General features: G+C 37.0%; 1 pseudogene; it reads right to left on the reverse strand.

The window, feature by feature from the left end:
• Positions 1 to 9,657: 9,657 nt before the first annotated feature.
• LOC125478962 lies at positions 9,658 to 12,143 on the reverse strand (annotated as a pseudogene).
• Between the last annotated feature and the right edge of the window lie 1,201 nt (positions 12,144 to 13,344).

The raw sequence follows: 13,344 nt of genomic DNA on the forward strand, positions 1-13,344 counted from the left end.
CATCCTTTTTAGATCCACTACCAGTGTACCGCTTGAAGGTGCCTTTGCTTTTGTTGGTGTAGAGCGCTTCCTCTTCACTCTTCAGTGAGACTCCTCCCATTTGCTTGGCCATAGCTTCTTGACTTGCAAGCAAATTTTCAAACTCAACAAGCGCTGGTTGTGTCGGCCATCCTTGTATAGCGGCAATGAACCCTCGATATTCGGGTCTCAAACCATGGATAATTATTCTCTTCATCCTGGTTTCCCCAATAGGAGCTGTTGGATCTAATTCTGAAATTTCGCGGCATATCGACTTCACCTTGTGAAAGTACTGGGCAATCGTCATGTCGCGTTGTACCATCGATAGCAGCTCATTCTCGAGAAGTTGCAATTTTGTATCGTTCCTCTTCGAAAAGAGTGTAACAAAAGTGTCCCATGCTTCCTTTGGCGTTTTAGCATCCCGAATGTGCTCCAACATTTCTTCTTCTATTGTGGTCTTTAAAGCAAACATTGATTTGCCTGCTTTAATTTTCCACTTCCGCAAGACGCCGTTAGCATCTTCCGTTGCCGGTTGTGTAGCTTCACTACCACCGACAACCTCCCACAAGTCTTGACCTTGAAGGTAAGACTCTATACACGTTGCCCACGTGTTATAGCTAGTTTTGATTGTTGAGCTTCTTGATTCCTCCAACAACTTGAAGATCACCCATCGTATCGGCAAGACTTTGACTACACCAAACAAGCTTGAGTGACTACCATGCAGAGTAATACACTACTCTCGACACAAAGAAGCTCCCTCTCAAGGTTTGTGATAACCCCAGCAATAATCTCAAGAAATTTTTTCTGATGTGGAAGATCAGTCAAAACTGCAACCACAGAGCATACTCGGAATTTCAAGAGACTTTACAACCAATGCTCTACCAAGAATGATCCCTGACCGACTTGGCTCTAGATACCAATTGTTGAATAAGAAGAGTATTCAAGATAACTCTAATGATCCCAAGAAGAAGAAAATAGAGCACACTTCTAAAGAAAGCTCACAAAACAAACTAATTAGCAAAGCTTTTCTTATTTAGCTCTAGACTTTGTTTTTCCTTGGATGATATACAATGCTTGGGGACTTGGGTATTTATAGCAAACCAAATGAAAGCTACACCACACACTTACTTCACCTACAACATCCACCTACTTCACCAACCTCACACACTTACTTCACCAACTTCACAGACTTACTTCACCTACAAATGACATTGATTCTCAACAAAGGCCACAGGCTCTTGCTGCACTACCGCTCCCAAAGACTCCTCATCATCGTCGTCTACTCGTTCGACACTAGTCGCCCGTGGTACAACCCCGTCAAGTTGAGATGCAAAAAGCTGAATCAAGAAAGTTACTGATCGGTAACATCCACGTGCTTTATAACCCAACCCGAGGGGAAGTAAAATTAGGCCAGGTACCTTCTTTTACATTCATGTTCATTTCCTGGTGCATAAAGCAAAATGTCTGTTCCCTGACATTGATGAAGAAGGTTTATATATCGTTTTGTTTCCAGATACATCTTCTCATATCGAGGGCGAAAATCCTCTCGGAGAGATGGGGTAATGCCTCTGTTGTCCTTTGCGGCGATTTCAACAGCACTCCTCAGGTTTGATATTCTTAAGCCCCAGAGTTCATCTATATAACATTGTCATTATTTACTCTACGTACTTTAACAGCGACAAATTAAGTTGAGTTATTTCCCTGCTTATTGAATGAGTAAAAAAAGTTCTTGTCAAATCTGACGTGACTTGCTGATGCTGTCCGCGGATACTGATGGACGTCTTGGTGTGGAAAGTCAACTAACTCAATAAATATGTGGGTGATAAGTTTACCAACTCTATCACACGGCTCACTTTCACTCTCAATGAAATTGGACAGAAAAGATAAAAGATAAAGGAAGCAGCAAGCTTCTATGATGACAATACTTTCATATATTAAAGGAATTTACAAACTGATTCCTTGTAGATAGAATGGGATTAGACCCCTAAAGCCTTGCGGGGAAGACTGACTTGTATGCGCAGAAAAGAAAGAACCACACAAGCGGTTTTTAATAAACAATACAAAACAACGACATAACGTGCAAAATAAATGACGAAGTTCAAAAGTCTTTACACCCTTTAAAACACGGAGTATGATCCTCTCCTATCTTATTCTCATCCATTTCTTTTTATTTTTCTCACATATTACTTTTTGTCTTATTATTTCTATAAAAAATTAATATAAATGTTAACATGATCAAACCGTAATCGTTCAAATATGAGAAGAAAGAAAGGGAAAGAAATTATCAGGAAAGAATCCTCCTTTTTAAAACACATGCACTAGCTTTAGACTTTTGCGCGCACACACTGCATTATTGTAGTGGTTGCAACCACATTTTCGGCTAGCTCAAAAGAAGCATTTAATGTTGGTAAGTGTAGGAAGCGTGAGTCAAAAAAAAGCTAGCAGCACACAAAATTGAAATAACGTTTTTATTTGAACTTCCAACAGGACGCGATACATCCAACATGCTTTCTGAAATCTGTCTGGTCTTTTTTTACAGCAGAAGATCATGTTATATGAGAGAAGAGAGTTATCTGGGCAGAGAGATTGTCATCCTGCCCAAATCATAGGTGCCAAACAAGAAGTTAGCAGTCCACTTACGTTGGTAGACGGGTGTTGAGTAAATCTAGAAATATAGAGAACTAAAAGATGATTTTGAGGTATGACTTGAATCATTTTCTTAAAATGTTATTTGCTCCCATTCAAATGAGTTTGCTAAAAAGTTATTGGCAAAACCGAATTATATTCTCTTAGAAATAACTAAAAAGAAATTGTATGAATGTGATGGAGAGAGAAGAAAGAGCAAAGAAATTATGCAGACAACAAATTTCTGAATGAATTTCTCTTCTACCAATTTACCAATATATAGGGAAGATTGCACCTGTTAGACGTATCATTTGGTTTTGGATATGCCTTCTCGGCATGAGATACAGCCGTCGGTTTTGGGTATGCCTTCTTGCCATGAGATACAACTGAATTAATATTATAGTAATATGCCCAATACGCATGTCTGATGCAAAGCATCAATTACCAAAGGTTCTGGATGTTAGTAAACTATGCACTAGTCAGACATGGATCATGTCTTTTACCAAAGTTGGAAAAGCCACATTTCTTTAATCTGATGAAGAGTCACTGTTGGGCAAATACCCAACCTCTTCCACATATTAATATATTAATAAAATATTCAACAATCCTTTCCTATTATAAAAATATATAATAAAGGACATACAAGAATTCTCTTTTTATAATTAATCACAAGCATACCGATATAATTATGCATACAATAAATGTGTCTTTTGAATTAAACCTTTAATTAGTGTAAGTAATTCAAAGTTATAACGAATGTGATAGTGACCTAACTTTAAGCCAACCATTCTTATGTTAAAACCGAAATCACTACATACATGACTATATCTTATTTACTTAAAGAAATTTCTGAACTAATTAAGCACTATTATGGCCTTGTACTTCATCCTGGTTTCATGAACATTTGCAAGAGAAAACCCAACTCTTGGTAGAAGCGGCATCACTTCTTATGTTCATATAAGCAAGGTTCCTTCCCATGTCCCTTCTACTATAGACATAACTACAAATAACTTCATTAAGATAAAACTCATCCTCCTAACGTAGCAGTTTTGCACTGATCATCTTGGAATGAGCTATGTATTAATTTTTAGTGCTTTTACAACCACTTATCAATAACTTGTTATTACCCATTAAACTCTTAAACTAGTGATGTTCTAGAATTACTTGATTTAACATAAATAATATTAATAACCCCATCAGTAATTAATTGCTTGACATATTCATGTCTCAAGCTAATAAGTCTAGACTTTCCACTGTATACCTTATTGTATGCTCTAGACAAAGTAGCCTCACTATCACAATATAAAGAAATGGATGGCATTGGTTGTGACCACAACTCTATTTCCAATAACAAATTTCTAATTCATTCCGCTTCTTTACCTGCTACCGCCAATAACAAATTTCTAATTCATGTGGGACAACTCATGATGAAATTGAGGTTTCACCATAAACCAATTGAAGATATGAGGAGTAGCTCAAGACCATATAAGCACATAGTAAACCTTGTCCCTCACAGATGTGAGACAACTCTCAACACGCCCCCGCACATGTGGCCGATTTTTAAGCCTACACGTGGATAACAACTGGGTGACATGGAGCACGTATGGCTATTTGGCTTCACACAAGGACAGCCCGCTCTGATACCATGATGAAATTGAGGTTTCATCATAAAACCAATTGGCAATATTGGGAGTAGCCTAACATCTTATAAGCCCATGCAATGTCCTTCCTCCCATCAATGTGTGACTCATTTTTAACACGTTCTTCACGACTACGAAACCATAAGACATCTTGGATAATTTGGCTGAATAGATTTAGGCCATTTGCTACAAACAAGATGGCTAAGGCGGGATGTCTTATGTTGCCCTAAACGTTCTTATTTCAGATTGCTGAAGCACTGCTGGACAGATAAAGGAGTTAGAGCTGTAACCGGAGATGCCGATAGCTATTTAGTTGTGCATCCCTGAAGCTTAACAGCTCCTATGCCACGGTGCAACGGTGGTGCAGGCACAAATTTTTATTGCGTTACCGCTTGAATGTTTAATACTCCAGTTTCTTATGTAGTAAGTTTTTATTAGGTTAGTACAATATATCATAATTTCAGGGTCCTACAAGAACAGGGAATCCCAATGGTGAATCTGTAGCTACTTCCTACTTTTTGGAACCGGTGACTACTTATGGCAAATTGCCTTTCTTAAATTCTGTAACATCAATTGTAATGTCGTGCGGTGGAGTTCGTTATGACAATGACTATGCCGATGAATCATATGAAATTCTTGTTTCGTATAGGTACTCCCCGATGGTCTTGTGCGCACTAGAGTTGTAGACACCGTTCCAATTGATGTTCTCCAGAGGATTGGTAGCCTCCCTTGCAAGGTAGGACAACTTTTGATTCTGCTACTGGATGCATTTGAGGGAAAACTTTACGAAGGCTCTCAATGGTTAGAGTGACATATACATGCATTTGCGGGGTTGATGAAGATTCTGTGTGTGTCTGCGTGTGCGTGTGTGTGATTCTTTCTAACGGGCACAGGTCTAGTTTGCGGTAAGATCTTGGGAAGCAGTCTGCAAGTTTTTGGATTTTACACCTAGTCCGCGTAACAAAAGGCAATGATGGGCAAGCTGTTTCGAATAAATGTATATAATGTTATCTTCAAATCTGATTCTCTCTTCTAGGGGTGGGTTCAAAAAACCGAAAATCGAAAAAAACTAAGCCGAGCACAGAACCAAAGCCGAAAAAAAACCAAACCAAATTGAAATAGGTTGGTTTGGTTTCAGTTTTTGTGGTCCAGAAACTGACCGAATTGAACCGATTTATTTTCAATTATTTAATATATATCATATACAAATACTCAAAATCCAGAGGGAAAATGTTTTGAACCCCTTACATCCTAGTTGAGAGTGTTTGCTTCAGCCAACTTGACAACAAGCTTTGTGTTGCTATAATTGTATTAAAATATTGGATAAAGTACAAAAAACTACCTTAACTATTGCGGTCATGACAATTTCATACCTCATCTTTTAAAATTGACAATGTCATACCGCATCTTACGAATTTGTGACAATGTTATACCTCCGTCAATTTTTCTGTTAGTTTTTCTGTTAAATGCTGACGTGGCAATAGACGGGGACCACTTTCTATTAAAAAATTAATAAAATATTATTAAAAACTAAAAAAATATTTAATATTTTTTAAATATTAAAATAATAAATAAAAGTAAAATTTAAAAAAAAAGGGTAAAGTACAAAAAACTACCTCAACTATTGGGGTCACGACAGTTTCATACCTTATCTTTTAAAATTGACAATGTTATACCGCATCTTACAAATTTGTGACAATGTCATACCTCCGTCAATTTTTCTGTTAAGTTCTGACGTGGCTTGATTCGGGACATACTTTCTATTAAAAAATTATTAAAAACTAAAAAACAATTATTTAATATTTTTTAAATATTAAAATAATAATAAAAGTAGAGAAAAAAAAAACCATCAGTTTGTCCCTCCCCTCCCCCTCCCCCTCCTCTCTCTTCTCCCCATCTTCATTTTCTTCCCCCCACCTGCAAAAAAATAAAAAAAATAAAAAAATTATGAAAACCCAACAACCCCCTGCAGAAGAACAAGAAGGAGGAGGAGGAGGAGGAGGAGGAGGAGGAGGAAGAAGAAGAAGAAGAAGAGGAAAAAAAGGAGAAAGGAAAAAAAAAATTCCCCCTATCGGCGCGGAAGAAGAAGAAGGGAGAAGGAGAAGGAGGAAGAAGAAGAAGAGGAAGAAAAAATAAAAAACAAATTTGAAAACCCATCAACACCCCCCTGCGGAAGAAGAAGAAGGAGAAGGAGAAGGAGAAGGAGGAGGAAAAATAAGAAGAGGAAAAAAAGGAGGAAGGAAAATTAAAAAAAAAAAAAAAAAAACCATCAACTCCCCTGCGGAAGAAGAAGGAAAAAAAAAATTATTTTTTTTGAAAACCCATCAAACCCCAAATCCACCACTTTCATCCATTCTTCACATCCTCTTTCGTACCCATCCTCCACCTTCTTTGTGCACCCATCTTCCCACCGACGAGATCTGGGTTTTTTTTTTTTTTTTTTTTTTTTCTTTTTTCTGGTTTGCAGGAGGGAGAAGAGTGTGGGTGTGGGGAAATTGAGTGCGAGTGTGGGGGGAAGACAAATTGGATTTTTTTTTTTGTTGGGATTTGCAGGTAGGGGAAGAAGATGAAGAAAGGGAGAGGAGAGAGGAAGGAGGAGGGGGGAGGGGAGGGATGAAATGAGGGTTTTTTTTTTTTGGCCTTTTATTATTATTTTAATATTTAAAAAATATTAAAACATTATTTTTTAGTTTTTAATAATTTATTAATAGAAAGTAGGTCACGAATCAAGTCATGTCAGCACTTAACAGAAAAATCAACAGAAAAATTGACAGAGGTATGACATTGTCACAAATTCATAAGATGCAGTATGACATTGTCAATTTTAAAAGATGAAGTATGAAACTGTCGTGATCCCAATAGTTGAGGTAGTTTTTTGTACTTTACACTTTTTTTTTAATTTTACTTTTATTTATTATTTTAATATTTAAAAAATATTAAATATTTTTTTTAGTTTTTAATAATATTTTATTAATTTTTTAATAGAAGGTGGTCCCCGTCTATTGCCACGTCAGCATTTAACAAAAAAACTAACAGAAAAATTGACGGAGGTATGACATTGTCACAAATTCGTAAGATGCGGTATGACATTGTCAATTTTAAAAGATGAGGTATGAAACTGTCATGACCGCAATAGTTGAGGTAGTTTTTTGTACTTTACCCTAAAATATTTATACTAGTTCTGGATCTTTAAGTCTTTATAAGATTTTTAAACACAAAACCCTATCCGTCTCATTTATTGCCATTTCATCTCCTCTTTGTTTTGACTTCTACGCCTCTCTCTCTCCCACAGTCGAATTGTTGCACCTCCATGGTTTCTTCGTTGAACACTCGAATGTCTACAACTACAAGCGATTTATACAAGGATTTGTAGCAATCCGTTCATCATTTTTAGGTGGGTCACTATCGCGATGCCTGATTCAAGAAGTTCAGGTTCGAAAACGGTGCTCTCGCTGTATCAATTTCATTGATTTTATTCCCAATCTTGTAAATTCGTTTAATTGGTGATTGAATGATTGGGTTCGGAAGCATATCCTCTGCAAATCTGTAAATTTACTGTATCTTTTACATTCGCACTCTTGTAAACCATGGAAAAGCCACTCGGAGGTGGTTCAACAGGTGAATTATGCATATCGATCGAGAAAGCTTCCGTTTGGATTTTGATATAATTGTTTAATCAACCTTTCTTTTTGTTTTTGTGTTTTTTGATCATGTAAAAAATGTTGTTGATGTTTGTTTGGATTGTTGGTTTGTGAATTTTGAAGGAAAATTGGTTGATGTTGTTCTTGGATTTGTCTTTGTGGAGCCTTATGTGGTAAAGATCTTTGGTTTTTGGATCTTTACTCTTTATTAAACCCTTGGTTCCCGTTTGTTTGGCTATGTTCGGACAGGTGCTCGTGGCTGGATGTTGCAATCGGCGAGATGTCGGTTGGTTGGTGGCGAGGGTTTGTGCAAGTAGGGATGCTCGGCGACGGGTGCTGCAGTGGAAGCCTAGGTTTTCTGGCTTTACTATTTGTTGGGTCTTTTGGGCTAGTTTGGTAGGTCCTCTTTTGGGCTAGTTTACCAATATCCAATTTTAAATATAAAAAAAACAATTTTCAAGGGAAAAACCGCACCATATTGAAACCGAACCGAAAAAAAAAATCAAAACCGAAAAAAACCGAACTGAACAGTAACTTCAGTTTGGTTTCCGGTTTCGACCAAAAACCGAACCGAACGGAACCGAACTCACCCCTATTCTCTTCTCATACTTCTATACAGAAAGCGGGAAGCGATCTCTTGGCCTTGGTTTCAGAGTTCGCCTTCCAACTGGGCACAAATGAAGAAAAGAAAGAAACTGCTGCATCATCAAGCAGAACAGCATTTTCCAAGCTTCAGAGAAGGAAACTTGTTGGCATACCATTACTATGCATCTGGACACTTAATATTCTTCGCGCCTGCAGAACCGTGTTTGATTGCGTGAATAGCAAGTAAAACGGAACATGAAGCTAGAGTGTTCACCTGTCAATAATTCATCGTTAGATCGAAATTAAGCTAATTATTATGATTAATGTATAGCTTTAGTAATATGTATATCTTGGTTCCCCTGATTTCTTATAGGCTTTGAACTGTTCATGGTCAAAGAACGACTTCTTGCAGTTTGAGCACGACCCCAACGGAGCCATATTATTGGAGTAATTTTATTTTAAATAGTTCAACTCAAAACGGAAGTAACATAAGTAACATACAATATGTTATTCAAATAATACTTGATTAGTTGTAATTGATAACGTGACAAAGAATAAGGATAAAAATATTAAACACGATAGAGAATAAGGAGAAAAATAATAACTGACTTGAATTGTTAGCTATGCACGTGCAAGTTTGTTGGATCATCCTCGTGCTCACATTCTTCTTTTTCATTGATCATGTGAAATTTTCAGTATTGAGCCTCTAAAAATATCTACACCGATGCATAAATTAAATTTTCAGTATTTATAAAGAAGATGTCAAATTTTAAACACAAATTTAAATTTGACAGGCTATGTGACACTTTGATATATTTTAATGTTTCGCTCTTCACTCGATATGTCAAATTAAACTATTATTTTATTACATTATTTTCTTTTCTTAATTTCCGTTTTATATTTTAAATCTTGCATATATAAATAATTGATGATGAAAAAAATCATATTAATTGCATTGAAACCCAACACAAAACTACCTTAATTATGGATCAACCGACAATTTTATACCTTATTTTTTAAACATTGCAATGTCATACCTCGTTTTATAAATTCATTGCAATATTAGACCTTCATTAAATTTTATGTTAAGAAGTAAAAGAAATATAGCAAAAAGATAAGATTTAATTACGGCCCCTGATGGTGCACTCCTAAAGAGAGAAAAACAGACAGAAAGAAGAGAAAGCCGATGAACTAGCATTTACAGAAGCCCTTGGTCTGTCAGCTTCAGGGGGGAGCTCCAAATCTTCAAGGTCCCATCCTTCCTCTTCCTCATGTCCTTCACCCATTTCCTCATCTTCTAATCCTGCAGTGGTAACTCCAATTTGCAAGCCAGCAACTTCAACCATGTCCAGCTCCTCTCCCCAATCACCATCAACAGCTTCATCCTCTTCATCCACAACTCCCTTGCCAACATTATCCAATCCACCTTCAAAAATACCTCTCATGACTCTAAGAAGAAGCCAATCACCGCCACACATAATTGGGTTTGGGGCATTAAAAGAGTGGGCACTTTCCCCTGCGGCAAAGTTGGAATATTTTTTCCCAACTCTGCAGATAGCCTTTCAGCAACATCGTGTAGGCCATGAACTGAAGCTGTGATGTAAGCAAGGGGCAAGTGGCCAACATTCTCCAAGATCTTAATACGCTCCTTGACATTACCAAGATATAGTGCATTGTGGAACTGACCCATTACATCATTCTTAACCTCATCAATTTTCAGCATCTTGGACAATTTTTCCATATTACTAGTAATGAGATTAACGAAAGATAGCCTCTCAAATTTTTTTGTCTTCTGGTAGGCATGATTCACGATACCCGCATTGCCTTGGCGAAGTGCCTCCACCCTGCGTCCACCCCCAACCTATACCAGTAGTCTTTTTCATCAATTGTTGTAGCGGATGCAACTGCAATCTGAATATTCCCATTCTCCAGAGCCAGATTGAATCTGGTTCTTTCATCTTTCACAAAATGGAGGGCAACTTCGGGGAACCCCTTCTGTTGCGGATAAGCAATCATTGCCTGCCCCCATAGCTGTGACTTCCTTGTCATGCTCATTACATGGTCATATCTCTTCTTCAATAGGGATAGCTTGAAAATGTATTTCGTAGCATCAATAACTATGGCCCTGTTTCTCCCATCCCGATCCAAGCAAAAGATAGTATTTCCAGAAACCTTCGTAATGTAAATAGGAACATCTAGGGTTCTGGTTATTCCACTGTCTCCATTAGGGAGGTAATATTTTATGCGATTTAGAGTTGTGTAAATGAAAGCACCATAATCATCCCAGCCACCACTCTTTACACGAATTGTCTCATGAAGAGTGCACTGGTGCACAAGCTTCTTGCTGGCAATGATAATGGCATGCTTGCTGAGCAAGGCAACGCTTTCCATGTAATTACCAAACAACATACTTGATGAAGGGGTTTGAAGTTCACCAAGAATAATCTTCTGCTGCAGATCAAATATAACCACTTTGTCTTCAACTCTACACAGCAAATTATTTGCTCTAGCATAGAATATTGCATCAGCAGCAAACGGAAGGGGTATCTGTTTACCAGCCTCATTTGCCATATTCTTAATCAAGACTTCGTTTTTGCTTTTGTCAAGCACAGCGAATCTATTCCAAGCAATAAACACGGCTGAACCTCCAACACCTCTCTTCGCATCTTGCAGACTGTCACCCCTACTCATGCTGTCTTTGGGTATCATATACAATTCGTAAGATCCCCCATCCAAGTAAATAAGAACCGCATTTTCGGTTGGACCGTACGAAAGAGTCCTTGGACTTTGATTTAAAGTGGTGGAACTAGGGCGTCGAATGGGAATAACTTGTGTGTCTCTTTGGGTTGAAAACTCATAGTACCTCAAAAAGCAATCTCTAGCGTAGAACAGAGAATTTCCACTCACTGCAAAGGCTGGTCGTTCCCTCTCTAGCTTAAATACGATCATGCCATTGTCATGACCAGCTGCCAACAGATTATTTCAGGAAGAGATGAAAGAATCCAAAAACGGTCATGCTCCGTTCGAAAAGTTTGAATTCCAGTCCGCTTTGTTACATCCCAGACACGTATACTTTTGTCCTCCGAGTTAGGTACAATTATGTCCTGTTTGGCATGAAACATGACACATGTGCCCTCTCAAGGTATCCACTTCCCAAGCCTTTGTATCTGAATACAAAATGAACAGATCGAATCAGTAACTCAAACCAGTCTACCCCCTACACAATCGAAATATTATTCACAAGCATTATAATCTTCTGAGTACTAAAAAACCTCACGTAACCAAAGCTTTGCCTCTGTATTACAAATGAACAAAATTTATACTCAAAAGAAATTGTTCCTTGGACTCCTATGAGACTTACAATAATAAAATTATTTGTTAAACAGCTCATGAATCTTATGAAAATTTGAATTAATAAGGCGTCTTCCCCAAACAGAGCGGGCAAATAAACATTGACAAGGAAAGTAATTATTATGATACCATTCATCCGCCAAAATTTAACTTGGTGATCATCTGCTCATGAGACAATCAGAGGCAGGTTGGGGTGGAATGAAGCCCAATTGACACCACTATCATGCCCTTCCAAGGCATACTTAACAACAGCATCAACACCGCCAAAAGGATCTGTGTTCATCTGATGATGTAGAAGGATATAATGATATAATGGAAAAACCAAATGATCTGTGATAGAATTTGATAGTGAATGATATAATGGATAAGCCAAAAAAATATGAAGTTTGATGTCGAACAAGCAGCATGTGATTCCTGCAACAAGTATGGTGGAATTATAGGGATTTAGTATTCGAAGAGAAAGTGATGTCACATCGAGGAAAATGAAGAATTAAGAGTGCTTTGGAAAAAGCCTTACCAAGAAAAAAGAAGTCTTATCAAGTACTTAAACTTATTTATTTACGTTATAATGCCTCCGTGTTTAATATATATATATATATATATATATATATATGCATATAATTTAGTTTAATCATTGACGTGTTTTAGGTTACAATTCCACACCATACTGTTGGTAACAATGTCTTTATTTCTTATCCGTTGCCACCCTCTCATTCATAACATCTCAAATCTCTGCAGTTTCACAAATTAGTGTCACAAATTTCTCTCTGACTTCTAATTTTTGAATTAGTGCTCAGATTTTTTTGTTGTTGAGATTTTCGGCCTATGGTCTGATTGACGTTGGGTTTGCTCGAGTTTACAGGTCTATGAGCTTCTTGGGCCTCTGTACCTTCATAGCAACTCACCTACCTGGGTCAGTAATCTTATATTGATTTCTTGATTTCTGTTGTTGAACGTTTATCTTAAATTGATTCCTTCCGGCTTATTTCCGTCTGCAACTTTTCTTTTGGCTCCAGAATACCATATGAAGACATATCATCTCTCTCTTCTCTCTTTCTGTCTGTTTTTATCTCTTTAGGAGCGCACCATCAAGGGCAGTAATTAAATCTTATCTTTTTGCTATATTTCTTTTACTTCTTAACAAAAAATTTAATGAAGGTCTAATATTGCAATGAATTTATAAGACGAGGTATGACATTGCAATGTTTAAAAGATGAGGTATAAAATTGTCGGTTGATCCATAATTAAGGTAGTTTTGTGTTGGGTTTCAATGCAATTAATATGATTTTTTTTATCATCAATTATTTATATATGTAAGATTTAAAATATAAAACAGAAATTAAGAAAAGAAAATAATGTAATAAAATAATAGTTTAATTTGACATATCGAGTGGAGAGCGAAACATTAAAATATATCAGAGTGACACACAGGCTGTCAAATTTATATTTATATTTAAAATTTAACATCTTCTTTATAAATGGTC

Source organism: the organism of the source record quoted next, unplaced genomic scaffold (genome assembly GCF_019419815.1).
Source record: "Pyrus x bretschneideri cultivar Hongxiangsu unplaced genomic scaffold, Pyrus_bretschneideri_v1 Contig27, whole genome shotgun sequence".
Lineage (NCBI taxonomy): Eukaryota > Viridiplantae > Streptophyta > Magnoliopsida > Rosales > Rosaceae > Pyrus > Pyrus x bretschneideri.